Genomic DNA, 26,213 nt, shown 5'->3' with positions numbered 1-26,213 from the left:
TTACATTTATATTAGCTTTTGTTTGAGAGTTACATTAGTTTACTGTTTTTATTTATTTTCTTATTACTATTGACTAATATTTTTCAAATTAACTTATTTTTAATCATGCTCTCCTATACTGAAATCTGGGCTCTTCCACTTGCTAGAAAGCATTGATTCCACTCAGAAGTCGTTCAAACCTTCAAACACGACTTAGAATAATTTGAGTTGCTTGACTTGCTTTATTGACGAGAGTAAATGAACTTCGTAAATATCTGACTATTTTCCAATGTTGACTTGCTCAATATCCAAGCAATTCTTGCTGGATCCAAAAAGCTTAGGTTGGTTTGGTCATGATAATGGGCGAGCCTTCCATCAACTTCTGGATGACCCATTTGGTCCTCTCCTTGCTGATCGTCAGCTTCCATAGCCAATCAAGAATCGAAGCTGTCCCAACTTACACCGACCATTCTTGCCCGAACACATCCACTTTCACGATCAACACCCCCTACCAATCCAACCTGAATCACCTCTTAGCTTACCTCTCCTCCAACGCCACTCGCAACATTGAATTCTACAACGCTACTGCCTCCGCCTCCACCACGGGCCCTGTTGATGATACCGTCTACGGCCTCTACCTATGCCGAGGCGACATGTCACCTGATGTCTGCCGAGCCTGTGTCGCCGGTGCAACCAAAGACTTAATAGTTCGCTGTCCAGTGGAGAAAGTTGCGGTGGGCTGGTACGAGGAGTGCATGCTGAGATACTCAAACCGCTATATCTTTGCCAGCATGGCTTCTGACCCAGCTGATTTCAATTGGGACCTATTGAATGTGTCGGAGCCAGACCGGTTTGACCAGCTAGTGCAGGCAACAATGAATGACTTGGCAACCAAGCTTTCAAACGTTAACACTGGAGCCAAGAAATTCGGGACAAGAGACGCGACTTTCTCAGCGTTTGAAACGTTGTACACACTTGCCCAGTGCACACCGGACCTGTCCGGTGCCGATTGCTATAGATGTCTTAAAATAGCCATTGCTAGTTTGCCGAGCTGTTGTAGTGGAAAGAAATTGGGCTTAGTTCAAACTCCTAGTTGTAATGTTAAGTATGCACTGTCCCCGTTTTACCAGATCCCTAGTGAACAGCTCGATCCTGAATCACCAATAACACCTAAAGGTAATTTCTAAATGATATTATTAGATACTACAAATTTAAATGAACAATCATGGACTTTTTAATAGTCGATCGGTATCACTCCTTTACGGCACTATTCAACCAAACATTATTGTGATCATTGTCCACAAAGGACCTCTAATTATTAATCATTTTATCATTTAGCTTAGAAATGATACATAATATTGTTTATGCAGGAAAAGGTCATATCTCATTGCAGACAATTGTCGTTATTGTTGCTTCGATTTCTGTTTCTGCGATGCTATTTGTTACGGGCTACTGCTACCTTAGAAGGAAGCAGAAAAAAAAAATACAATGTTAATCAGGAAGAAAATGGTAAACAGGGAATGATTTGATTGCATTGATTTTCATATTTTCTAATGTTTACATTTGTGGTTACGTAATTAACTGTTTTGTATTGCTAATGATATTACTACAGTAGAGTCCTTGCAATTTGATTTTGCTACAATTGAAGCAGCCACCGACAAATTCTCTGATGATAACAGGCTAGGTGAAGGCGGATTTGGTGTGGTTTACAAGGTATTGGATTAGTTTACCATTTTTTTTGTTTTTTTTGTTTTTTGTTTGAGGATTAATTATACTCATCAACTATAGATAATCTAATGCTTGCAATTCCAACAATGCTGAAGCAATTTTGATGTTGAGATTACATAAATTGTTAGGGGTAAATTGTTCTAAGATTGGTTGAATTATATTCTCAGGGCATACTTTCTAATGGACAAGAAATAGCTGTGAAGAGGCTATCACAAAACTCTAGACAAGGATCAAAGGAATTTAAAGACGAAGTTGTAATGGTAGCTAAGCTTCAACACAGAAATCTTGTAAGGTTATTGGGATTTTGCTTGGAAAAAGAAGAAAAAATACTTGTTTACGAATTTGTGCCCAACAAAAGCCTTGACTACTTTCTATGTGGTATGTCACTTATAAACTTATGTCTAGTTTTCTAGTCTGCCATAGAATATGAGAGGATTAAGGTTTTTCTTCAAGGAGGATAAAATCCATTTAAGGATTGAGTTTGCAGACTTCTTAACTACTAATAAATTCATTATTGTTGTGGAACTTACCAGAGATGAATAGATCAAATTGTCTCTGTTTAAGTCTAGCATTTTGTTTTTGTCTGTGTGTAAGTCTATAGCATTTTTTTTTCTTCTGTGTAAGCCTTGACTACTTTCTAACTTGAAGTTCTCTCTCTCTCTCTCTCTCTCTCTCTCTCTCTCTCTCTCTATATATATATATATATATATATTTGATGAATGTGTAGATCCTAAAAGACGAGAACAATTGGATTGGTCAACACGTTACAAAATTATTAAAGGCATTGCTCGAGGAATCCTTTATCTTCATGAAGATTCTCGACTAAGAGTTATACATCGTGACCTTAAGGCTAGCAACATTTTGTTAGATCAAGACATGAATTCAAAATTTTCAGATTTTAGCATGGCAAAGATTTTTGGAGTTAATCAAACTCAAGGAAACACCAACAGGATTGTCGGCACATTGTAAGTTGTAAATGTCTACAAAAAATCTGAACCACTTTAATATTCTACAAATTCTACTTTCTACAATTTAGAGATGTGTTGCACTCTAACCTTAACAGTAGCATTAATCTATGCATGAGTAATGTCAGTTATACCGAGTATTTCATTGTTTAGTTAAATCCGTTAGCATATCTTGTTACTAACATTTTCCATTATCAATGGGGCTGGTTTTTATAGTGGCATGTCTCCAGAATATGCTATGTTTGGAAAATTTTCTCTGAAATCCGATATGTACAGTTTAGGGGTCCTAATTCTAGAGATTATAAGCGGCCAAAAAAACAGTTCTTTTTGTAAAGGAAATAGTGCTGAAGATCTTTTAAGCTATGTGAGTATAAACCAAATATTCAGATTTTGTCTTCCTATATGAATGCCAACATCATCACAACCGTGTGGTGGCAAAAAGAGTGACATTACAAAATTACATGACCAATTGATGCAGGCTTGGAAACATTGGAGGGATTAAACACCCTTTGGAATTGTTGGATCCAACTTTGGGAGACTCTTACGCGAGAAATGAGTCATTAGAAGTCTCCATATTGAATTACATTATGTACAAGACAATCCAATTGACAGGCCTACTATGGCTACAGGAGTTCTTACGCTAAACAGTGACTTTGTTACTCTGCCCTTACCTCAACGACCAGCATATTTTTTTCGTAGCCGAACAGAGGACAACAAGCGTTCAAACGAGCTGGAGTCAAATCAATCTACAAGCAAATCGATCCATGTTCTGTCAATGAAGCAACAATTACTGAATTATACCCTCGCTAGCGTGAGTATAGTAAGGGTCTCTCTAGAATTAGTATTTGTTTGGAAGTCATTGAATTTGAACAGTGAGTTGCATATGACCATTGCTTAAAGATTTGAGACTTCATGAACCGTAGAAAGGTTGCAAACCAATAAGTATAATTAACCAAGACCCAAGACAAAATGGTTAGAAGACCAAGCTGTACTTCAATTTCTAATTGCTAAATACATGCCTCAAGGCATTACCATTAAGACTTTGGTGATTTGATGTAGAATCACACTTCTAAGGGCTTGCAATGTTTATTGGTTCATTTGGCACCAACAAAATTGGATTTTGTTTTGGTTGTCGCTGTTGCTAAAAGTTACAATTTTGATTTTATCTAGAAAAATAAGGTTCAAAAAGTTGTCTATAAGCAAATAAGCTACACCATTTTTCTTCCTTGATACGTAGATGTTTGTAGTGGGTAAAAATCAGCTCAAAAAAATAAATTTATAAGCCCTAGTGATAGAAACGACACCTCATATGCTAGTTCTTATTATAACATGTTTGGACCAGGGTGGTCGATACCGTACCGGCCGGTATATACTACACCGGCCAGTGCACCGGTATCAATACACTTCTATTTTGTACTAGGAAAAATACTGGTCGTACCGGCCATACCGGCCAATTTCGGACAATACCGGGCGTACCAGCCGGTACAGAAAAAAGCTCTTGTTTTTTATTTATAGTTTTGTAATTTTTGAATTTTTGTAAGGGCATAATGGTAACTTATTTACATTAACTTATTAGTATTATTTGTTGTTTTAGTATGAAATGAACAACTAAGTTTTCTATTTTTTATATTGTGTTTTTTTTCCTTTTAATTGATACTAAAGTCTAAAACTATGAATAATTTGTTCTGAATTGAGGTAATGTTTTATGATAAATTTTTATATTTACTATAATATAAGTGAAATATTATATGCTTATAAACATGGTTCTAGAGATTTTGGTGTGTGTGTGTGTCTATATGTATATATAATGGCGGTAAATCCGAAACGATACATCGGTATTGACCGCTATCCGAAATATATCGTACCAGTGGTCAAACCGGTACAGCCTCCGGTACAGTATTGACTTCCTTGGTTTGGACTGGTTAATTATGTATGAACGTTTGCATGACATGATTTTTATGGCCATTATTTCCTAGAAGAGTGATTTTGATTAGGCCAAGTGGGTGACCAATCCTTTCTCATTTTGTAACGTATCATTTGAATTGCTATTTGATAAACAATAATTCACAATCTGCATGTTTGCCTGGGTCCAAGGTCACAGTTTCTCACAATAATTAATGCAAGAACAATGAAAAAATGTATAACAATTTTGTATTTATTTGCAAGAAAAATTTAAAAACAAGAGAAAATGAAACAACAAAAGTCAGTTAATTTATTATATACTCTTTGCACATTATTGCATGCTTAATATCTTGAGCTACATCCTTTTTTTTTATTATTATTTATTATTATTTTATTTCTTAACCTCTAAATAGTACCCTACATCAACAAGAACCGTACTAGTATACATCAAGATCACCTATATTATTTTCTCAAAAAAAATAATATATATATCACCTATATTAGAGCATCCACACTAGTGAAGTTAAAAATTTAGCTATTTAGCACCACAAAAATTATTTTATCTATTTTACCTACACACATGCTGCAGCAGTAGATCTATTTTAGCTTTCAACACAATAAAATAATATAAACATCACAATAAAATAATATATCTACTACAATAAAATAATATATCCACTATAATAAAATAATACATCCACTCCACACAACCATCACAGCCACACACACAACCACAACCACAACCACCACAGCCCACAACAAAGAAAAAAAAAATCAACCAAGCCCACACCCACCAGACCCGCCAGGCAACACCCACACCCACCACCACGAAACCCACTCGAGCCACCACCACGAACACATCGATCTACCCACAAACCCACCCACACAGACACCGTATTGAACCTAGTGACCCATTCACGAACCACATTGACCCACCACAGCACACCAACCACACCACAACCCACCAACACCGATGAACCCTATCGCCGTTGACTATTCAACCACACCACAACCCATAGCCCACTGATGCCGACGAACCTAGCCACCCACCGACGCCAATCTACCCACACAACCACAACCATCACCACACCACAGCCCACGACAGGGGGAAAAAAGAAGAAGCAACCAAGTAAGGGCAAGATGGGTTGGTGGCGTGGATCAGTGGTGTGGGTCGGCAACATAGGGGTGGGCTGGCAGCGGTGAGAGGAAGTTGAGAGAGTTGAGAGAGAGAGGTGAGAGTTGAGAGTTCTGAACGATAAAGAAAAGGAAAAAAGAAAAAAAAAAATTTTAATAGGAAGTGAGAATAATTTTTTCTTTTCTTTTTTTAGCTCTCAGCTATAGTGCACATCTATCTATAGATGTGCACTGTAGCAATGAAGCTAAAAAAATAGCTTTAACTCCACTGCTGGATGGTGGTTTTTTGTGTTTTGGTGGAGCTAAAATAGCTATAAGCTATTTAACTCCACTGTTGCAAGTGCTCTTATACATAATAAAAATAAAAAACTTACCTCATCGACTAAAGAAATAAAATAGCCAAAATAATGGCTAAAGAAACTATCAAACAAATCTGACTAAAGTACACTTTTAGGCTTATAATTTGGAGTTATTTTGATTGTTAGCTCTTTACGTTGTAAAATATTTATTTTGACCTTTCATGTTTGCTTTTATTTTCATACTGTGTCATCGATTCATTTTTGTTAGTAATTTGATGACAACTGACATTATATATATATATATATAAGTGACGTATTTTAAAATATGCCACTTATATGACACTTAACGGTCAAATTACTAATAAAAATGGATGGCAAGGTGAAAATGAAAACAAAAGCAAGGCCAAACTGAAAATTTTGAAATTAATGTGAATAGCCAAAATGAAAACAACCCTAAACTTTAAGGGTAAATGTGTACTTTAGTAAAAAATCTCATACATGGTTACTACAAGTCAATCCCATTGCTGTTTCTCTCTTCCTCTCTCTCCTCCAAAACTCAAAGCTTGTGTTACCCCCACTCAATAGAAAATTGAATAAGTAGGATTTCAACGAAAACAAATTGGTGGATATGTAACGTTGAGTGGTTCAAGACTGAAAATTTCGATGACGATGATGTGGCAGATTAGAGACGTGTGTGGTGTGGGGTCAGGCTTATGTCTAGCGTCTAGTGGTAAGGGAACCATTGAGATGATGACGTGTGTCCACTTTTGGACAAGTGTCACCATTAATGCACTGGACCTAAACCAAGTCTTGCGGTGTGAGGCTAGAGAACCTTGAGAGTGAACGATGGCCGATGATTAGGGGCCGAAGCTGGAGATGGTTGATGTTTGAATTAATCTAGTTGCCGATGAAATTTCTACAGTGGGCAAGACTGCCTTCTAGTTATTTTTGGTATTCTAAGAAATTTTTTTTTTTCATGTGACTGGATCAGTATTGATGCTTGTTTATACTTTATAGTTGAACCGATCAATTCGATCCGGTATTTAAAACATAGAATAAACGTAGTATTGTTAAAATAAATGTCCAGAAAATGATCAAGGTAATAAATGATTTTTGGTAATGTGACAAATAAATATAGAGTAAAACGTCATTATATTTCTTTTTCTATTTTTTTGATAATTTGATAGTACAGTGGAGATAAGAGATTTTGACCTTAATTCTCTTTAAAAAAGAAAAAGAAAAAAAAGAAAAAAGAAAAAAGAAAAAGAAAAAGAAAAAGGAAAGCAGCTGTGCAGTGTGTACAATGGTTTTGACAAAATCTTATTATGTTTCCGCCAATGAATAGTGGATACACCAACCACACGAAAAATTATTAGTACTATAGCCTTTTAGCTTTTTCTTCCGCTCTCATTGTTTCACATGATTAAGAAATTATAAATTATAGAAAAATTATTACTTTCTTAGGTGGAGTCCACTCCTAAGAACGTAATATTTACACGCACCAAATGGTAGAGATAGAGATGGGCGGAGCACTCCCGAGTGGATGTAATAATTATCCTTGAAAATAAGAACTATGGCACAAGCTTGTAGGATATCATTTTTTTTTTTTTTTTTTTTTTCACATGGATGATGTAGCCTAACTACGTGACAAGAGGATGGCGTTTATATGGAATGCAGATCCTTTTTGTCTGATTTTTTGTATTACATTTTTTGTTCCACCAACGAACAAAAAATATTTGTATTCGTCTATATGTATTCCACACCGTGTCCATTAAGAGCACTTTTTTTTTTCCAAGGCATACCACTTTTTTTAATATGAATAAACGACTAAATCCTTTTCTATTGTTTGAATATTTTTTCTTGAAAGAGTCCACGGCAGAAGTAATAATTTGTCAAGAGTCAATGGAAGTAAGCTCCGCTCACAGGATTTTGACGCGGATGGAGCCCAAGGGTGTACAAAATCTACAGTAGGACATACTAGTCCATCAATCAACGATACAAAATTCTCCAACCTTTACGACTGTTCTTTGTATGAATGTATGATAAAAATTCTTTCTAGTGCGGAATCTTCTTTCCTGGAAAAAAAGAAAAAAAAAATCCTTCGTGCAAGTTTTTGGATGACTTTGAATGACAGTTGAATTCAGTCACTCTCTTCCTTAGTTCCTTAATTCCAATTTTGTACTCTTTCAAATCGATAAATTTTTGAATGCCTTATTTTCCACAACTTCATTTGGATCCCTTGTAGTTTCTTTCATTTGGGATGGGCAAGTGAGAAACTAATAATGAAGCAACCACCGTGCACCTTTAGCATGATGTGTTAGGTATATATACATGTGAGTAACATTTCACATTGAATAATGATGAAACCACCACCACAACTACCAATCCCAGTCACTGATCTAGTAACAACCCACACCACCGCTAAACCTACCGATCCAAACCACCCAACAACATAAACTCAACCTACACCGGCCCACGGCCACGAGCCCACCCAGCCAACCCACACCACGAACCCTCGCCAGCTCACCACCATAAACCCACCTAGCCAACCCACACCACAAACCCACATTGGCCCACCACCACGTACCCACACCAACCCACCACCACAAACCTACACTGGACCGCCACCACAAACCCACACCGGCGATCTCAACGAACCTAGGTGACACCATGAGACACCACAAAAGAGAAGAAAGGCTTGGTTCAAATGAGAGGGAGATAAGGGCAGCGCTGAAGAGAAAGAGAAGTTGAAAAGAATAAGAGAAGCCAGAGAGAGGGAGAGAGCAAAAAAAATAATAATAATAATAATAAAGAGAGACCGAATATAATATATATATATATATATATATATATATATATATATTTCACCTTTGAGCTATAGTGCACAGTCAAAAGCAGTTGTGGAGCCAAATTATTTGGCTTTGACTCCGCCAATGTAACTCTATTTTTTTATTCAATGGTGCTAAAAATAGTAATATAGCTTTTTAGTACCACCAATACTAATGCTCTTACGAGCCAAAGTTTCCTATGATGTTCACTCCATTTGTGTGCGTAGTTGTGACGACTATTACGTCCTTGCAATTTGATTTGGCTACAATCCAAGCTACCACAAACAAGTTCTCTGATGACAACAAGCTGGGTGGAGGTGGATTTGGTGAGGTTTACAAGGTACTAGTATTCCTTTTTCTTTTTTGGTTTTTTTTTTTTGGAATTTTTGTTAGGATACTAGACATCTATGTATTACAAGGTACTAGTGTGCATGGATGCTCGCCTTGACACTTTTAGTGATGAGCTGTGTCAGGTGAACACCTGTGTCGGTTGTATCGCACGACAACAGGCTGCCATGGGTGGTTTCACTGCTGCTTTTTCCCCTTCTCCACCGGCGTTCGAGGATGAGAGTGACGATGGCTTCGGCAGTGAGGATGCTAATAAGGATGATGGTGCTAGCTTGCCCAATGATGATGAGATGCCTACTTGATATACTTACCTTTTGTCACTCATGACAAAAAGGGGGAGTAATTTTGAGACGAGAGTAGTCATACTCATAGGGGGAGAGTTAGTATAGGAGATTTTTGTTAGGAGGAGTGTGTATATGAGGGATGTAGTGAGGATTTTTGTATCTTTCTTTTCTTTCTATTTAGATACATTATCTCTTATACATTGGTCTTGTGACCATTTGACATACATTGTACTTATATTTGGTTTATATATATATTTTAATATATGTAATTTCACCTATCTCTCCATGTATTGTTTCTTTTCTCTCTTTATACATAAGTTTCTTATTTAATGTATGCAATCTTATATTTCTGTTTCACACTAAGATGCCTTGATGAGTTTTGTTTAAAGTGTTTTAGAAATACAGGTTGTCAAAGTCTACTTGTCATAAACTCTCTTATTGCAAAGTTTTTCAAGAGTTTGTGTTAGGATAGATTTTATTGTATTCAACAAGTGAGTATGAGTTGAGTGATTTATGACTTCTCTCATATGTTTATTTGTTTGTTGTGGTTTTGTTATGGATTGCCAAAGGGGAAGATTGTTAGGACATATGTGATTCAATGTTAGGAACATATGGCAATATTTTATGTAATTGGCTAATCCTTTGACAAAATGCACTTTACTTGTAATTGGGTAGATCTAGAATGTGTTTAATACTTCAAGGAACAAGGTTTCAAGTTCAAGTGTTAAACCCATGCAAGTCTGTCCAAGAAACAAGTGAAGAAGTGCTAGATTTTACAGCTCGATAGTTAGCATCTATCGAGGTTTAAAAGCTGTTTTTGCCCATGGCTCGACAGCTAGCTCGATAGATGGTTATCTATCGAGGTTTATGAACTCAGTTTTTCAGAGTTGTTTTTCATCCAATTTGTGAGTATGTGTTTAGGTTTTGTTTTCTCACAACCCTAAACATATATAAAAATTATTTTGAGGGCCGTCAAAGGTTACACAAGTTGCACGAGTGTGAAGCAAAGTCTTGTTCATGCAAATTGTGATGGGAGACAGAATTTGCCTTAGTTCATCTTTCTCTTGAAGAAGCTGCTGTGTTTGTACACCGAAAGGTTTTGTGATCAAGGAGCTTCTTGAACTTCATCGTGATGAACTGAAGAACTTTGCAGTCAACATCTTTCTCAAGTTGGTGATCAAGTCGCGTACTAGGATCCGCGCATCTATTAGTTAGTTACGTACTAGGAGCCGTGCATTGAAAAGGAGAAGTTTTCACTACAGAACAAGTCCAATTAGGTATTAGGGTAAGGGTTCAATTGTAGGTTGGTATAAGGTATTGTGATTACTTTACTTGTAACCGCTTGTTTTGATAATAGTGGATTCTTGGGAGTGATGACCTTAAAATCACCCGGTGGGGTTTTTGCCATTTAGGTTTTCCCCATTCAAAAACAAATCACCGTGTCAATTTAATTTCTGCTACATTTAGTGTAATTCGTGATTTGTTTGTGCTGCCACGCATATTGTATGTTAATCTGATTAATTTATCAACTTAACTAATTAATTGGTTAATCTATCATGAGGGGTCAATACATTCTTGGCCTATCAAGTAGTATCAAAGCAGGCATAATCTGATTAGGTTTTAATATTTGCTGTGTGATCCATTGACCCCTGTTGTCATGGCTGCAACCGGCTTAAAGAGATCTTTGCTTTCAAATACATCTTGTTTTTCTAATATTTACTTGTTTAAGTGTATCAAAAAATGCAAGTCTAAAAGTTATTTGAATTCTATTATGATGATTATTGGAAAAGATCTCAGCTTGACAAAGAAGAAACTAGGCTGTCTCAGAATGAAAATGTGCAAAGGAGTTCGTCTAAGAAGAGTGAAAGTTAAAGGTTTAGTTCATAAAAGGCAGATGAGAGAAAACACCATTCCCACTGATTTGTCATCTAAGTACGAAGTGTGTTTCATGATGAAGTTCGCATTTAAGGTTATGGACACGTGCTTGTGGTACCTTGACAGCGGCTGCTCAAGACACATGACCGGAGACCGATCTCTCTTCAAGGTTTTCGAGTCTAAGAAAGGTCATAATGTCAGTTTTGGTGATGGGAACAAATCACAGATTAAAGGAAAGGGAATCATCTCTTTACCTGGAATGCCAGACATTGCAAATGTTCTATATGTAAAAGGTCTGAAAGTCAACCTGCTAAGCATAAGTCAGATAAGTGATCAAGACTTCATGGTATTATTCTCAAAGGGAAAATTCCTTGTCATGGATGAGTCTAGAAAGAAGCTCATAAGTGGTGTTCACACTCTAGATAATTGTTACGGCTTGGTTCCTGATGCTGATATTGTGTGCAATAGCATTTGTTTACCAAATGAAGATCTATGGCACCAAAGGATGGGACATGCTAGTTACAAACATCTTTCAATAGTATCTAAGCATGAGTCAGTGTTGGGGATACAAAAGCTCAGTAGAGTGAGCAATGTGATGTGTGGACCATGCCAGCTTGGGAAATAGACAAAAGTTAAACATCTAGGCACTTAGACATCTGCTACATCCAGACCGTTAGAGCTACTACATCTGGATCTTATGGGTCCAACTACAACTAAGTCTCTTGGTGGAAAGAGATACATCATGGTTGTGGTAGGCGACTTCACTAGGTACACTTGGGTCATATTCCAACAATCCAAGTCTGATGCTCTTGAGCACATTGAACCTTTTTGAACAAGATTGCAAAATGAGAAGAGCTTGAAGATTGATTGAATTCGAAGTAATCATGGTAAAGAATTCGAGAACTCATATATGGAGTCCTTTTGTACAAGATCAAGTATATCTCAAGAATTCTTTGCTCTTATTACTCCTCAGCAGAATGGTGTAGTAGAAAGGAAGAATAGGGTTATTCAAGAGATGGCTAGAGCCATGTTGCACAACAAGGATGTGGCTAGAAACTTGTGAGGAGAAGCTGTTAACACTGCTTGTCATACGGTTAATAGGGTCTATTTTAGACCCAGTACTAAGAAGACTCCATATGAGTTATGGAAGGGAAGGAAGCCAAATGTTAAGTATTTCAGAATCTTTGGAAGTACTTATTTCATTCTCAAGGAAAGAGAGAATGTGGGAAAATTTGACTCCCGAAGTGATGAAGGAATATTTCTAGGATACTTCTTTACAAGCAAGGCTATTTGGGTATACAACAAAAGAACCATGAAGGTAATGGAAACATTGAATGTTGTTATTGATGAATCCTCAAAATCTAGTTATGATAAATTTAGTGAGGAAATCCCCAAAGAAATTATTCCTCCTGAACCTAAGGAAGTTCAAGAAATTGTTGAACAAGAACCTACATCTCCAAGTACACCCGATACTCCAAGTGTTGTAGAAGATTTAGTTGACATATCTACTTCACCTGATTTTAATTCCCATGAGGAGAAGAGACCTTCCTCCAGGATCAAATTGAATCATCCTCCTGAAGTTATTGTGGGAAACATGAATGAACTTACACTAAGGAAGCGTATAGTTGATAAATGTGTTGCTAACTTTGTGTCTTATTCTTGTTACTTGTTGTAGGTTGAACCAACTAAAGTTGAGGAAGCTCTTCAGGATGAAAGCTAGGATGAAGTTATGCATGATGAACTGCTTCAATTTTAGAGGAATGATGTCTGGACTTTGGTACCTAGACCGGAGGGTGAGCATATCATCAACACAAAGTGGATATTCCGCAATAAAACTGATGAGGAGGGTAATGTGATCCGCAATAAGGTTCGTCTTGTAGCTCAAGGATACTCACAAATGGAATGAGTAGACTATAATGAGACATTTGCTTTGGTAGCCCGTATGGAGTCCATCAGAATTCTCCTAGCCCTGGCATGTCACTTGAGGTTCAAGCTTTATTAAATGGATGTGAAGACTGCTTTCTTGAATAGGCTCCTTAAAGAAGATGTCTATGTGGCTCAACCAAAAGGATTCATTGATCCACACTTTCTAGATTATGTGTTGTACCTTAAGAAGGCACTTTATAGGTTAAAGCAAGCCCCTAGAGCTTGGTATGATCGGCTCACACAATACTTGGTGTCACATGGGTTCATAAGAGGAAAAACAGATCAAACTCTCTTCATAAAAAAGGAAGACGATGAGTTGATAGTTGCTCATTCTATGTTGATGATATCATCTTCGGGTCAAATAAGGATGAACTTGCTCATACTTTCTCAAAACTCATGCATGCCGAGTTTGAGATGAGCATGATTGGAGAGCTAACTTACTTCCTTGGATTGCAGATTCGTCAACAAGATTCAGGTTTATTCCTATCTCAATCTAAATATGCTAAAAATCTTGTGAAGAAGTTTGGTTTGGAATCTGTTAATTCTGTTAGAACCCCTATGAGCCCAAATGATAAACTCACTGTTGACTTGTTAGGTAAAAGTGTAGATTCATCTCTTTTTAGAAGCATGATAGGTAGTCTTCTTTACTTTACTGCTAGTAGACCTGACATTAGTTACAGTGTGGGAGTGTGTGCTAGATATCAGGCTAATTCCAAAGGGTATCATATGATTGCTTTGAAAAGAATCATACAGTAACCACTGCCGACTTTGGTGTGTGGTACAACAAGGACACAAATGATGTCTTAGTTGGGTATTCTGACGTTGATTGGGCTGGGAATGCTGATGATAGAAAGAGTACATCAGGGGGTTGTTTCTATGTGGGTAATAATCTTGTCTCCTGGATGAGCAAAAAGTAGAATTCCATCTCATTATCCACTGTAAAAGCTGAGTACATCATTGCTGGTAGCTGTTGCACCCAACTTCTATGGACACACATTTGCCTCTGGATTCAAGTCATCATACACTGGTGGCTTTAGAAATGTTGGCCAATTGATGCGCAAAATGATGGCAAGATAGGAGGGTGTCATTGTGAAGTCCTTTCCTCTAACCCAACATTTCAGCTCATCCTCATCAAAAATGGCATTTGCATAGAATTCCTTCACCATATCTTCGTATGTTTCATCAAAGATGGATAGAAGAAAATTCCAATCCTTGGTGGCGAACCATGTCGAAATGTTCGTATCAAGGAGAGAGACTTGCTAAACCACCCTTTCAACCAACAAGGGTGCACCCTTGAAGTAGATCTCATAGGCTTGAAATGTGGCATATGATATGAACTTGTAGGCATCAAAGAATCCTGTCGATGATCGAGTCCTCTTTAACTTTGGGGTAAGGCTATCAACATCAATCACCGATTCTTTTCCTTTACTACTACTTCCTTTCACAGCTGATTTCTTAAAGGGAGACATCTTCAAGAACAATCATGTAATATCAAAGAACAAAATGAAACACAAGAGGATAATAAACTTGATTAGCAACAAGTTAGTTCCAAATTAAACAACTAGTCCTATAAAGAACATAAACACTATCACAAGATCATGTTATAAGTGCTAAATGTTGGAAAATTTAGACCCCAGTTGATAGAATTAACAAGTTTTAACCCAAGTTGTTAATTAGATTTATTATGCACAAAACTTGTTAAAACAAACAAACATCAATATCATGTCAAAACTAAGTGCAGCGGAAAAATAAATAAGACAAGATATGATGACCAAGAAAACCAATGAAACCTACCAGTTTCACAATAAAAAACCTAGGGGGATACCTTCCCGAAAAGCAATTCACTATAGTAAAGAGAAGTTTCAGATCTAGTAAAAAACCTTTGTCCCTAGACTCTACAATCCCCGTAGATGAACTCACAGAAGAAACCTTCTACCGCTTCAAAACCTTTGAACTCTTCAATATATGAACGCCACCTTTTGATGCACAGATCCCAGTACGTGACTAACTCCTTTGCACGAATCCCAGTACGTGACTCACTCACCAACTTGAGAAAGAAGAATGTTAGCTGCAAAGTTCTTCACTTCATCAATCATGAAGATTAAGAAGCACTTGGTTACAAAACCCTAAGGAGCAAAGACGCAGTAGCTTCTTTCAAGAAAATAACGCTTTAGTCACCTTTTGCATATGTTCTCCTTGTATTCTTTTATGTGATGACCTCTAAAATAAGCTTTATATATGTCTAGAGTTGTGAGAAAAGAAACTCTACACAAATACAAAAGCCTGGCCCAAAAATCAGATTTGAAAATTCTGATTTCCATAACCTCGATAGATACCTCAATAGATAGCAGGTGTCGAGCCTCATTAAACCTCGATAGATAGCTATCTATCGAGAAGCTGTCCACAGGTGTCCAGGAGGTGTCCAGCAACTGTCCAGGAGGTGTCCAATTTTAGTAAACACCTTTTCTTCACTTGTTTCTTAGTCCAATCTTCATGGCTTTAATTTATATGTCCATGCATGATATGTTTATAAAAAGAAAAATATGCAAAGAAAAATAAAAGCAAAAAGATCAAAATGCTTTATATATGATTGTAACCGTGTATTCTAGGAGATGTGGGAGTTATAGGATGTACCTCGAAGATGATAGTTCACATCAAACAGTTATGATTGTGTGTGAGTTGAAGTGATTTTCTCATATCTCAAATCGTCATAATATATAGACACTTATGCAATCTTGCGATGTTTTTTACACACAACACGCAAAATTCTTTGCTACTCTTAATACACGTGCAGGTACAATGTGATTTGACCATCACAAGGAATACTTATGTAAATGTATCCTCACTAAATTGTCTTAACTTGTTTTTGAAATATAAAATTAGTTAGACGTGTTTAGTGTGTACGTGTGTTTTGGATCTATGTGCTTAACATTTTTCTTATTGAAAGATGATTCCGAGAGCTTAACATGTTGTTTGGATCTTTGGTTGTATAGCATGCTTTGCATTCATATCCATGTTTTTCTCTTCTTGAAAAACTTTTTTTAAGCAATCTCGATAGCTTCTCGATACCTTTCGACAGCTTCTTGATACCTCTCGACAACTATGCTATCTATCGAGACCCTTCAGCTGCTTTTTATCGCATTCTCGATAGCTCTTGATAGCTACCTCGTTCCTTTGAGAAATCTTCTGGATGCTCGATAGCTTTTCAGTAGCTACCTCGATCCATTGAGCTTCATTGCTGAGGAAACCTCTGGACAGCTCCTCGATAGTTAAAAGGCGTGTTTTAAATCTCGATAGCTCTCGATCCATCGAGGTTTATGAAGTTTCTATATAAGCGATCCACGCGATTTCAACTTCATTTTCTCTCGATCTCTCTCGATCCTTTCTGCCTCTTCACCTCCAAAATACCTCTAAATCACTCCAAACCTCTTTCCCAAGTGTTCTTCGTTCTTAAGATCATTTCTTCTCTCTGGTAAGGCTCTTTCTCATTCATTTCTTCATGCATTTCATCTTTTGTGACCTAACTTTTGGGGTTTGTTGAAAAATTTGGGGTTTTTCAAAATTTGGGTTTTGTATATATTTTCTTAAAATATCATGCATTGCATCACATGTGCATTATAACAATGGTTCATGCATTTAGATGTATGTTTAGCTTGTTGCAATGATTGTGTGCTGTTAAGATTGGATTGGGCTGAACCCATGATGTTTTTAAGTTTGCATGTCACATGTTCATGCATTTTCATGCATACGTACCTTTAAGTTTCTATATTTGTATATATATTATCTTGTTGGTGCTTTTTTGATTCTCTCTCTCTCTCTCTCTCTCTCTTGTGTTAGTTGCATTTGGGCATCTACATCTTCTTCTGATCCTACCCCTTCTCATGTTCGGTTCCGTGATGAGAAGGCTCGTAAAGGCTTCTCAAAGAACTTTTCTAAATGAGGCATTTATTCAGAATGCCAAGTCATTCTATCAGATTTTTCCGATAAAGACCTACCCACTGTCATCTACAGTAGGGGTTGGGAGTCACTGTGTGGCACCCTGGTCACTTGCCCTTTTGTGATCATACAGGAGTTTTACTTCAATATGCATGGATTTGATTCTTCAATACCTTAGTTTTCTACTCGCTTTCGAGGTATGCACATTGTGCTCACTTCGGATATTGTATCCGAGGTGCTCCATGTCTCGAGGGTAGCGCATCCTGACTATCCTAGTTGTGATCGTCTGAGGACTATGTCCAACTACGAGCTTATGTCTCTGTTCTGTGAGACTCCGTCTTCTTGGGGTGATCGTCAGAATAACCGTTGCTCGACCTTTGCTAAAGGTCTGAGATTCTTGAACATAGTGATGACATTTATCCTTCATCCTTTGTCACACTATGATACTATCACAAAGCCTCGTGCTCGCTTTTTGTTATCCCTTATTGAGGATCTTTCTATCCACATAAAGAAGAAGGTATACCACAAATGAAACATGATGCATAATAAACAAATTACAATTTGCAAAAGAAGCTTGGAAGCCAATGTGAAATAGCTGAGAAGTAAAACTATCAAACCAGGCTCTAGGTGCCTGCTTAAGGCCATAAATGGCTTTATGAAATTGACAAACATGAGTAGGATAAGCGAGATCTACATAACCTGGAGGCTAAGACATAAAAACCTCCTCTTGAAGCACCCCACGAAGAAAAGCATTAGACACATCCAGCCTCTTTAAAGACCAATGATTCTGCATAGCCAATGGCAAAATGATCCTAACTATGGCTGGCTTAACAACAAGACTAAAAGTCTCCTCATAGTCCAAGTCATACTGCTACAAAAATCCCTTAGCCACCAATCTTGCTTTATACCTAGCAATGGTCCTATCACTGCCCCTCTTGATCTTGTACACCCACTTATAATGAACCACATTCTTACTAGCTGGAAGAGGGACTAAAGACCAAGTTTTTTTTTTTTTTTTTTTTTTAACAGAGAGGCATACTTAAAATCCATAGCTTCAACCCAGTGTGGAAACCTTGAAGCAACATTGAAAGTAGGGGTCTCTTCTTGAAAATAATTTCTCACAACTGCATAAGCTTTGGGCTTATAGATGCCATGTTTGGATTTGGTAAGCATTGGATGAGTATTAGGAAGTGAAGGAGCAAATTGAAGTGAAATGATAGAAGGAAAAACATCAGTGATAGTAGATAAAGAATTAGATGAAGAACTAGGTAAAAAGGTAGAGATCCAAAGGTCTAAGGAAGGACTGTCAAATATAGAGTTGCTAGAAGAATCAAATAAGCTTGTAGGAAGAGTAGGGAATTCAGATTCATGGAAAATAACATGTGAGGTGATGTAAATCTTCTAAGTATGAGGATCAAAACAGATATGCCCTTTGGATAAAGGCGGATACCCTAAGAAAATACATTGAGTAGACTTAGGCTGAAGCTTGTGATTAGTATAGGGCTTAAGAAGAGGAAAACAAGCACAACCAAAAGTCTTCAGAGAATGCAAAGGAGGGATAATATGAAATAACAATTCCCAAGGAGACTTAAAAGACAGAACAGAAGAGGGAAGCCTATTGATCAAATAAGTGGCAGTGCTAAAGGCATAACACCGTTAAGAAGAGGGAAGATTAGATTTATGAAGCATGGAAAAACCACTCTCAATTATGTGCTTATGTTTTCTCTCAGAAACACCATTTTGTTGAGATGTGTAAGGACATGAAAACTAATGTTGAATGCCATGATCCAAACAAAAATACTTAAAATGATTACTAGTATACTCACCCCTACCATTAGGTCTAAGTGTTTTGATTTTAGACCCAACTTGATTCTTAACAAGAGCTTTAAAATGCAAGAAAACAATAAAAACTTCATACTTATGTTTAAGAAGAAATAACCAGGTGAATCTAGCAAAGTCATTTACAAAAGTAACGTAGAATTTATAGCTAAGGACAAAAGTATCAGGAGCAGGGCCCCAGACATCACTGTGAACAAGTTGTGGAGGAGAAGTACTTGACATAATATGCTTTGGAAAAGGAAGTTTATGCATCTCAGCACTTATACAATATTTACATTGAGAGCAAATGTCATCATGTACAGAAATTTGAACATTGTTATTGAAAGAAGACAAGGGAGAGTGAAGAAGCTTGGAACAAGGATGACCAAGTCTTTGATGCCATAGCATTGCTTCATTGGAAACAGGAGCATTAACAGAAGAGTTGAAAGTAAGACATGAAGAAATATCAAAATTTGTAGAGAATTATGAAGAAAATGGAATTGGATAAACACTATCCTTACTCAGGCCGTGATAAAGAACCTTACCCATAGGGAAATCCACAATTAAGAATTGATTGGTATCAAAATAGTAAAAGACATTGTTTTGTAAACAGAGTTTATAGACAGATAATAAGTTTGAAGCTAAATCAGGAACCCTAAGGATATTATCTAAACGAAAACTATAAGAAGGTCTGAGAAGCTTACCATTACCAACATGAGTCACAGGTAACTCTTGCCCATTGCTAACAGTAACCGTTTCATGACCAACAGTAGCTTGAGATGTCAGTGAAAGCTGAGATAAATCAAGTGTGACATGATCAAAACAACCTATATCAATAAGCCAATTTGAGGTATTTGTTGAAGCAGAATTAGTAGTTGCAGTTGCTGCCATAGAACTAGATGCCATAGATGCTAGCTTGGTTGGAGCATGTTTGCCTTGATAAGAGAAATTCATGCGATGATAGCAATCCAAGGCAATGTGACTATTCTTGCCACACATTTGACAAGTAAGTCTTGAATTCTGAGATTGACCTTAAGAATGAATTGAAGGAAAACCAGAACCACTCTTGAGTTGAGACTGTGGTTGAAAACCATAAAATTGAGCAGTGGTAGTGACATTTCCAGAGGATTAACTATTATTGAATCCAAAATTAGGGCCAAAATTATTGAATCCTATGCCACGACCCCTTTGATTGCCATTTCTGCCTCTACCTCTATTATTATTCTGATTAAACCCACTCTGAAGGATCATAGCCATAACTGTTTCCCTAGGTTCAAATTTCTTCTTAATAGCTCCCTCTTCAACATTCAATAAAGTATTTAACTCTTTACGAATCCTTATATTCATGAGGTAAAGCTTCTAAAGCTAAATATATAAGCTCTTCTTCATTGATGAAAACAACAATAGAACTTAATTTATCCCTAACCTCTTTAATTCTTTGAAAGATATTATCTATGCTTTCAGAACCTTACTTAATACTTAGCAATTCATATCTCAAACTCAAAACATGAGAGCGAGATATAGAAGCAAACCTCTTTTCAATCCCCTTCTAGACTCCTTTCATAGACTTCTGATCCACAATGATGGCTAAGACTGCCGAAGATAGAGTGGAATTGATGAAAGTGAAAAGGGCTTGCTCTCTACTTTTCCAATTGAGATACTCTAGGTTTGGCTCTCTAGTGAAACTTCTAGAACTATCTTTCAAGAAAGGATCAAGAGCTAAACGAATCATCAAGAAAACCAATCATGGCACAAGCTTCAAGAATCACCACGATTTGATGCTTCCATACAATATAATTGGTAAAATCTAGCCTCATCGTCATCATACTCGACATATTGGACAAGAGTAGCAACGATGGATTCACTAAAGGACTTGTAGTATTTGTGGTGGATGGAGTTGTTGAAGAACTAGAGATCAGAGCAGAAGCCATTAATGGTGGCTCTGATGCCATGAAAAGCAAAGCAATACAAGAAAGAAAGAAATGCAAAATTGAGAAAACAGAGAGTGAAGAATTTGATAAAATGGAGTTCTTCTTAATTCAAGCAATTTTGTTACAAGTCCCAATATATACAATAACCACCTCCACAGAATGTCGAATGAATCTAACAAACTCTAATACAAACACAGCAGATCCTAACATGTGTATATAGAGTAATTAGATACTGACTCATGGACTTACATCAATAACTAACTCCATTCTTCACACCTAAGTTAAGCTACCTGCAATTTTAACTATTACAGCTCTACTATAGGTTGTTTATCAGCTGCTTTGTCATATACCTTTACATTGGTCAAGGTTGTAGCAGCTTTCAAAAACGCTAGAGTCAGACACATTGACAGGGACAGCAAAGAAAATAGCCCACGAACTTGCCAACATGCCAAAAAAATTATAGAAATATCTGTTCGGAGGAATGAGATCCCAAAATTTTTGTTTGACCTCCTTAGATTAGAGGGATCAGTCTAGGTGAGGTTTATTTGTTTTTGGTCTATGTTGTTACCGTTTTGCTTGCTGTTGGTATGTTTGCTTCTCATTGTATATGGTTTTTCTATTTTGAATGAGAATTCAGTCTCTTTTCCAAACAAAAAAAAAGTCAATCGAAAACATTTTTAGTTTGATAAGTTTTTCAAGTGGTTCAACAGTCGAAAAAAGATTGAAAAAAAAAAAATTGGTTAAATAAAGAGTCTATTAAAACTAACCCAAGAAGGAGCGGGTTTTAGTAGTTACAGAGGTTTCAAATATAGCAGTTACATTAGGGGCGCTGCTACTAGCGCTATCAAAAAATAATACATCCAACATAGTCAGCTGCTTGGTTGGGTTCCCGAAGTAGTGGGTGAGCTGGACCTGATGGAAAGCTTGAAGAATGTCCCTACATTTAGCCACCAAAGGCTCGATTAGTCTATTAGTGGAAGATGAGGAGGTTATAAGCCTAACTACATCAGAGGAATCCACATTTACACAAGATTGTGAATGTTATGTTGTTTTGCCAAGCAGAGCCCCTCTCGCAAGGCCCATAGTTCAGCCATTATGACTATTGTGGTGCCTACAAGTTTTGAGAATCCTTGGACCTAGTTCCCATTCGAATCACGGAGTACGCCACTAGCACCAGTATGATCATTGATGATGGAGGTGTCAACATTCAGCTTATGCCAACCCAAAGGGCGTTTGGACCATTTGGCATTGAGTCGAGGCCTTGCTCTGATGGGTTTGTTTGAGGCTTTAAGGAAATAGAATTCTAGGGCTTTTGCAATACATTCTCTTAGTAGTTGCTGCTTTGGTCCTCTTGCTTGGAAGGTGACTCAATTTCTATTTGTCCAAATGGACCAAAGACCAAAAAGAAACAGAATGGGCCAAGGAATGCCATGGTGCCGAGAGACTAGAATAGAGGTACAATTGACATGCATCCAATCTGAAAGGGGGAGGCCGAAGAAGGTGTATAGCCTTGAAGGAGGGCCAAGTTGATTCCAGAAGTTGACTGAGTAAGGGCATTCTCTGAGCATGTGGCTTATGGACTTAGTTTGTGAGTTACAGATGGAGCAACGCTAATCTAGGCTTAAACCCTTTCAACCCAAAACTTCTTTAATAGGGATGCTATTATAAGAGCAAAGCCAAATAAAGAGGATGAATTTTGGAAGGACTTTAAGTTTCCAAATCTAGGAGAGAGAGGAAATGGTTGGGTTTAAGACATTTAATCCTTTTGCTGCATTGTGGGTAGTTCGAAGGAGAAGTCACCATCATTAGTGAAAGCCCAAGCAATAAGATCATCCACCTGGGAAGCTAAGTTTGTAGAGGTAGCTTGGATGAGCTTAATAACATTATCAGGAAGATCAAATGAGAGCTGAAGATTCCAGTTACCCTAATTATCAATTGCTTGACTTACTAGCTGATTTTCCTCTCCAATATTGAGTGGACTAATTATTTGGGCTCTTACTGGGCCATTTGAGGTCCAATTGTCATACCATAGGGAGGTAGAAGCGCTTGTAGTGATACTTTTCTTAGTCCGCTATCCAAGAGGGGCTTTGCAGCTTTGCAAGCTGCCCATGTGCGGGAGTAGGAGCCTTTAGAAGCCCATGGGCTCCTACTAGTATTACTGAAGAGGTATTTAGCTTTTAAGATATGAGCCCATGGGGAGGGGTCCTATGACAACAAATTCCAATTAAGTTTGGCAATGAGAGCAAGGTTCCGCGATCTTGTTTCATGAATACCTAACCCACCATAGTCTTTAGGCCGTGTAATAGTGTCCCAGTTCACAATGTGCATCCTTCCTTTTTCAAGGGTTGAACCCCATAGAAACTTCTTGTTGGCATGGTCAATTTCTTTGCAAACTCTATTTGGAAGCAAAGCCTCCAGCATGACATAGTTAGGAATGGCACCTAAAGAAGACTTGATGAAAGTCCTCCTACCAGCAATGGAGAGGAGACTAGCGTGCCATCCTGTAAGTTTTCTTGCAATTTGTGAATGATGAAGTTAAAGTCTCTAGAGCCACAGTCAGAGAATTTTAGCGGAAACCCCAGATATTTATCAAATTTCTGTGCTTCTAAAATGCCTAGAGAACAACATATTGCTCTTCTAGTCTCTTGAGGGGTATTTTTTGGGAAAAGAACTCTAGATTTTTCCTTGCTAACCCTCTGTCTGGATAGATGACAAAAAATAGTTAGCACTTCATCGATTGCCTCACTGTTCTTGAGACTAGCTTGACCAAAGAGCATCAGGTCATCGGCAAAAAATAGAAGAGAGAAGGCTAGGCTAGATCTAGAGACTTTGATGGGCTTCCAAGTGCGGTTTGCAATTTTGTCTTGGATAAGGAGTCCAAGATATTCAAGGCACAGTATGAAAATGTATGGCGATAAATGGTCTCCCTGGTAGATGCCATGGGAAGGATTGAAGGCAGGGAGCTTGCCACCATTGAAGAGTTCAGAGACAGAGGTTGAAAAGACACAATCCATGATAATGGCAATGAGGTTTGAGGGAAAATTAAAGTATACAAGAACTTCCCTGATAAAACTTCATTCAAGGCAATCAAAAGCTTTTTCAACACCATCGTGCCACTCCATTCAATGCCATTGTGCAACTCCTCCCTTTTTTCTTTTGCATAGAGTGGAGAATTTCTTGAGCTATAATCATATTGTCCAGCCCTTTTCTTCCAGGAATGAATGCAGCTTGGAGTAGGGAGATCAGTTGTTGCATTTGGGGGCCTTATTCTATTGACAATGATCTTTGAAATTGTTTTGTAGATAGAAGTACAAAGATTAATTGGTCTAGAATGACCCAAAACTTTCAAGCCATTTCTTTTCGTGATAAGAGCCACCAAGGTTTGATTTCAAATATGAGGGAATATGTTTAGATGTGAAGATGGTCAAGATTTCTTCAGTGACTGATGGTCTGCAAATGTGCCAAAAATGTTCAAAAAAGCCAGTATGAAGACCATCTATTCCTGGAGCTTTATAAGGTTTCAATGAGGAAAGGGCCCTAAGAATTTCTAGATTTGACTGTATGACTAAAAGCTTGTAGGAATCATCATCCGAGAGCACTACAGCCCAATTGAGCTCAAAATCTGTAGTGGAGATGGAAGTCAGGTGTTGAGTTTGGTAGAGCTCTTTGAAGCCACTTAATAAAATGCCCATCACCTGATCCTCGTCATCAACCCACTCCCCAGAGTGATTCATGATCCTCCGAATTCTATTGTGCTTCCTCTTAATAATTGTTTTTATATGGAAGAAGGTAGTTTTTCTGTTACCAAAGAGTTGCTAGTCCACCTGAGATTTTAATGCCCAAAACTCCTCTTCTTGATTGAGAATTGAGGCATACTGAAAGGAAAGCTCTTGTTCAAAAGAGATAAGGAAAGTCGAGGGACGAGTAGCCAAAGCTTTCTGAAGACCCCCTATTCGAGAAGAAGTTTCCCTTTCCTTGAAAAAATGTTCCCAAAAATTTCCTTGTTCCAAGTGGTTGCTAAAGTTTTGAAGGTGGATATAGCCAGTCCAAGACTAGGATTAAGACCCCAAGCTTTTTCCACAACTTGTTGAAATCCTGGGTGGTTAAGCCACATTTTTTTCGAAACGTAAAGGCCTTTCTAGCCTCCTTTGGTGATTCTTATATAAACTCAGGAGAAGAGGATAGTGATCCGAGCTCACCCTAGGTAAGTGGGTAACATTGGCATCAAGGAAGATCAAATTTCAGGTCGGATTTGCCTAGCATCTATCTATTCTTTGTTGGATTAAGGCATTGATATCTCTACTATTGGTCCATGTGAAAGTGGCTCCAGAGAACCCTAGATCAATCATGTTACAGAAGTTCATGCAGTTTCTATAGGCAGTGATGCAACGGAGGCTTACCAGATTACCCCTCCACTTTTCAGAGTTAGTAATAATATCATTAAAATCACCCACAATGACCTAGGGAAGGTCATGAAAAAGAGTGACAGAACATAAATTTTCCCACAAAATTTGGCATTCCTCAAATTTGGGACTTCCATAAATAAAAGAAAGGAGCTAGGAAGTGGGAGAGGTGATTACCTTCACTATAACGTATATCTCCTGTTCTGTGGCAGTGAGCACATCCATGTCCACCATATCCTTGCGCCATAAAAGCCAAATCCCCTAGCATAGCCAATGGGGTCGGTTGTGTGCATACCATCATAAGGTAAGGAACGAAGGATTTCACTAGCCTTAGAGCCACTAATGCGGGTCTCCGTGACCTCCACAATGCTAGAAGAATGAAAGTTTGTCAAATCAAGAATAGTGCTACGGAAAAAGGGCTTTATAGCCCCTCAACAATTCCACTACCACTTATACTTGTCTGGGGATAAGGAAGGAGAAAAGAACTCACATTCCTGGGCAAAGGCCCTCTTAGATGTCATCCATTTCCATCCCACCTGCCTCAGGTCCTCTTTGGACATCACTGGGTTATGGGCCAAAGTTATGGCATGTTCCAGCAATGGCAGTTGTGTCTACCTTGTGACTGCTTCCAAGGTAAAGCTCTCCGTGAAGGCTAGAGTCTGGATGAGCTTGAGCTGTGGGAGAATCCCCTGAATTAGAACCCCCGTTGTCTCGTCCGTGAGAAACTTTCTCTGGCAAATTTCCACTGGATTTGGGGTGTTGTGCCATGCAAGGTGTGTGAGAGGTAGGCACCCGTCCCTTTTGCTTTGCTCTGTTAGAGGGAAGATGAAGCTCCAAAAATCCAACAGGTCTTTGTC

General features: G+C 37.8%; 1 pseudogene; it reads left to right on the top strand.

Moving 5' to 3' along the window:
• Positions 1 to 232: 232 nt before the first annotated feature.
• On the top strand, positions 233 to 3,608 carry LOC142637141 (cysteine-rich receptor-like protein kinase 10; annotated as a pseudogene).
• The last annotated feature ends 22,605 nt before the right edge of the window (positions 3,609 to 26,213 follow it).

The sequence above is a fragment of the Castanea sativa genome, chromosome 5 (assembly GCF_040712315.1).
Source record: "Castanea sativa cultivar Marrone di Chiusa Pesio chromosome 5, ASM4071231v1".
NCBI lineage: Eukaryota > Viridiplantae > Streptophyta > Magnoliopsida > Fagales > Fagaceae > Castanea > Castanea sativa.
The sequence above is the reverse complement of the archived record's forward strand: the minus strand, read 5'-3'. Positions and strand labels throughout refer to the sequence as shown.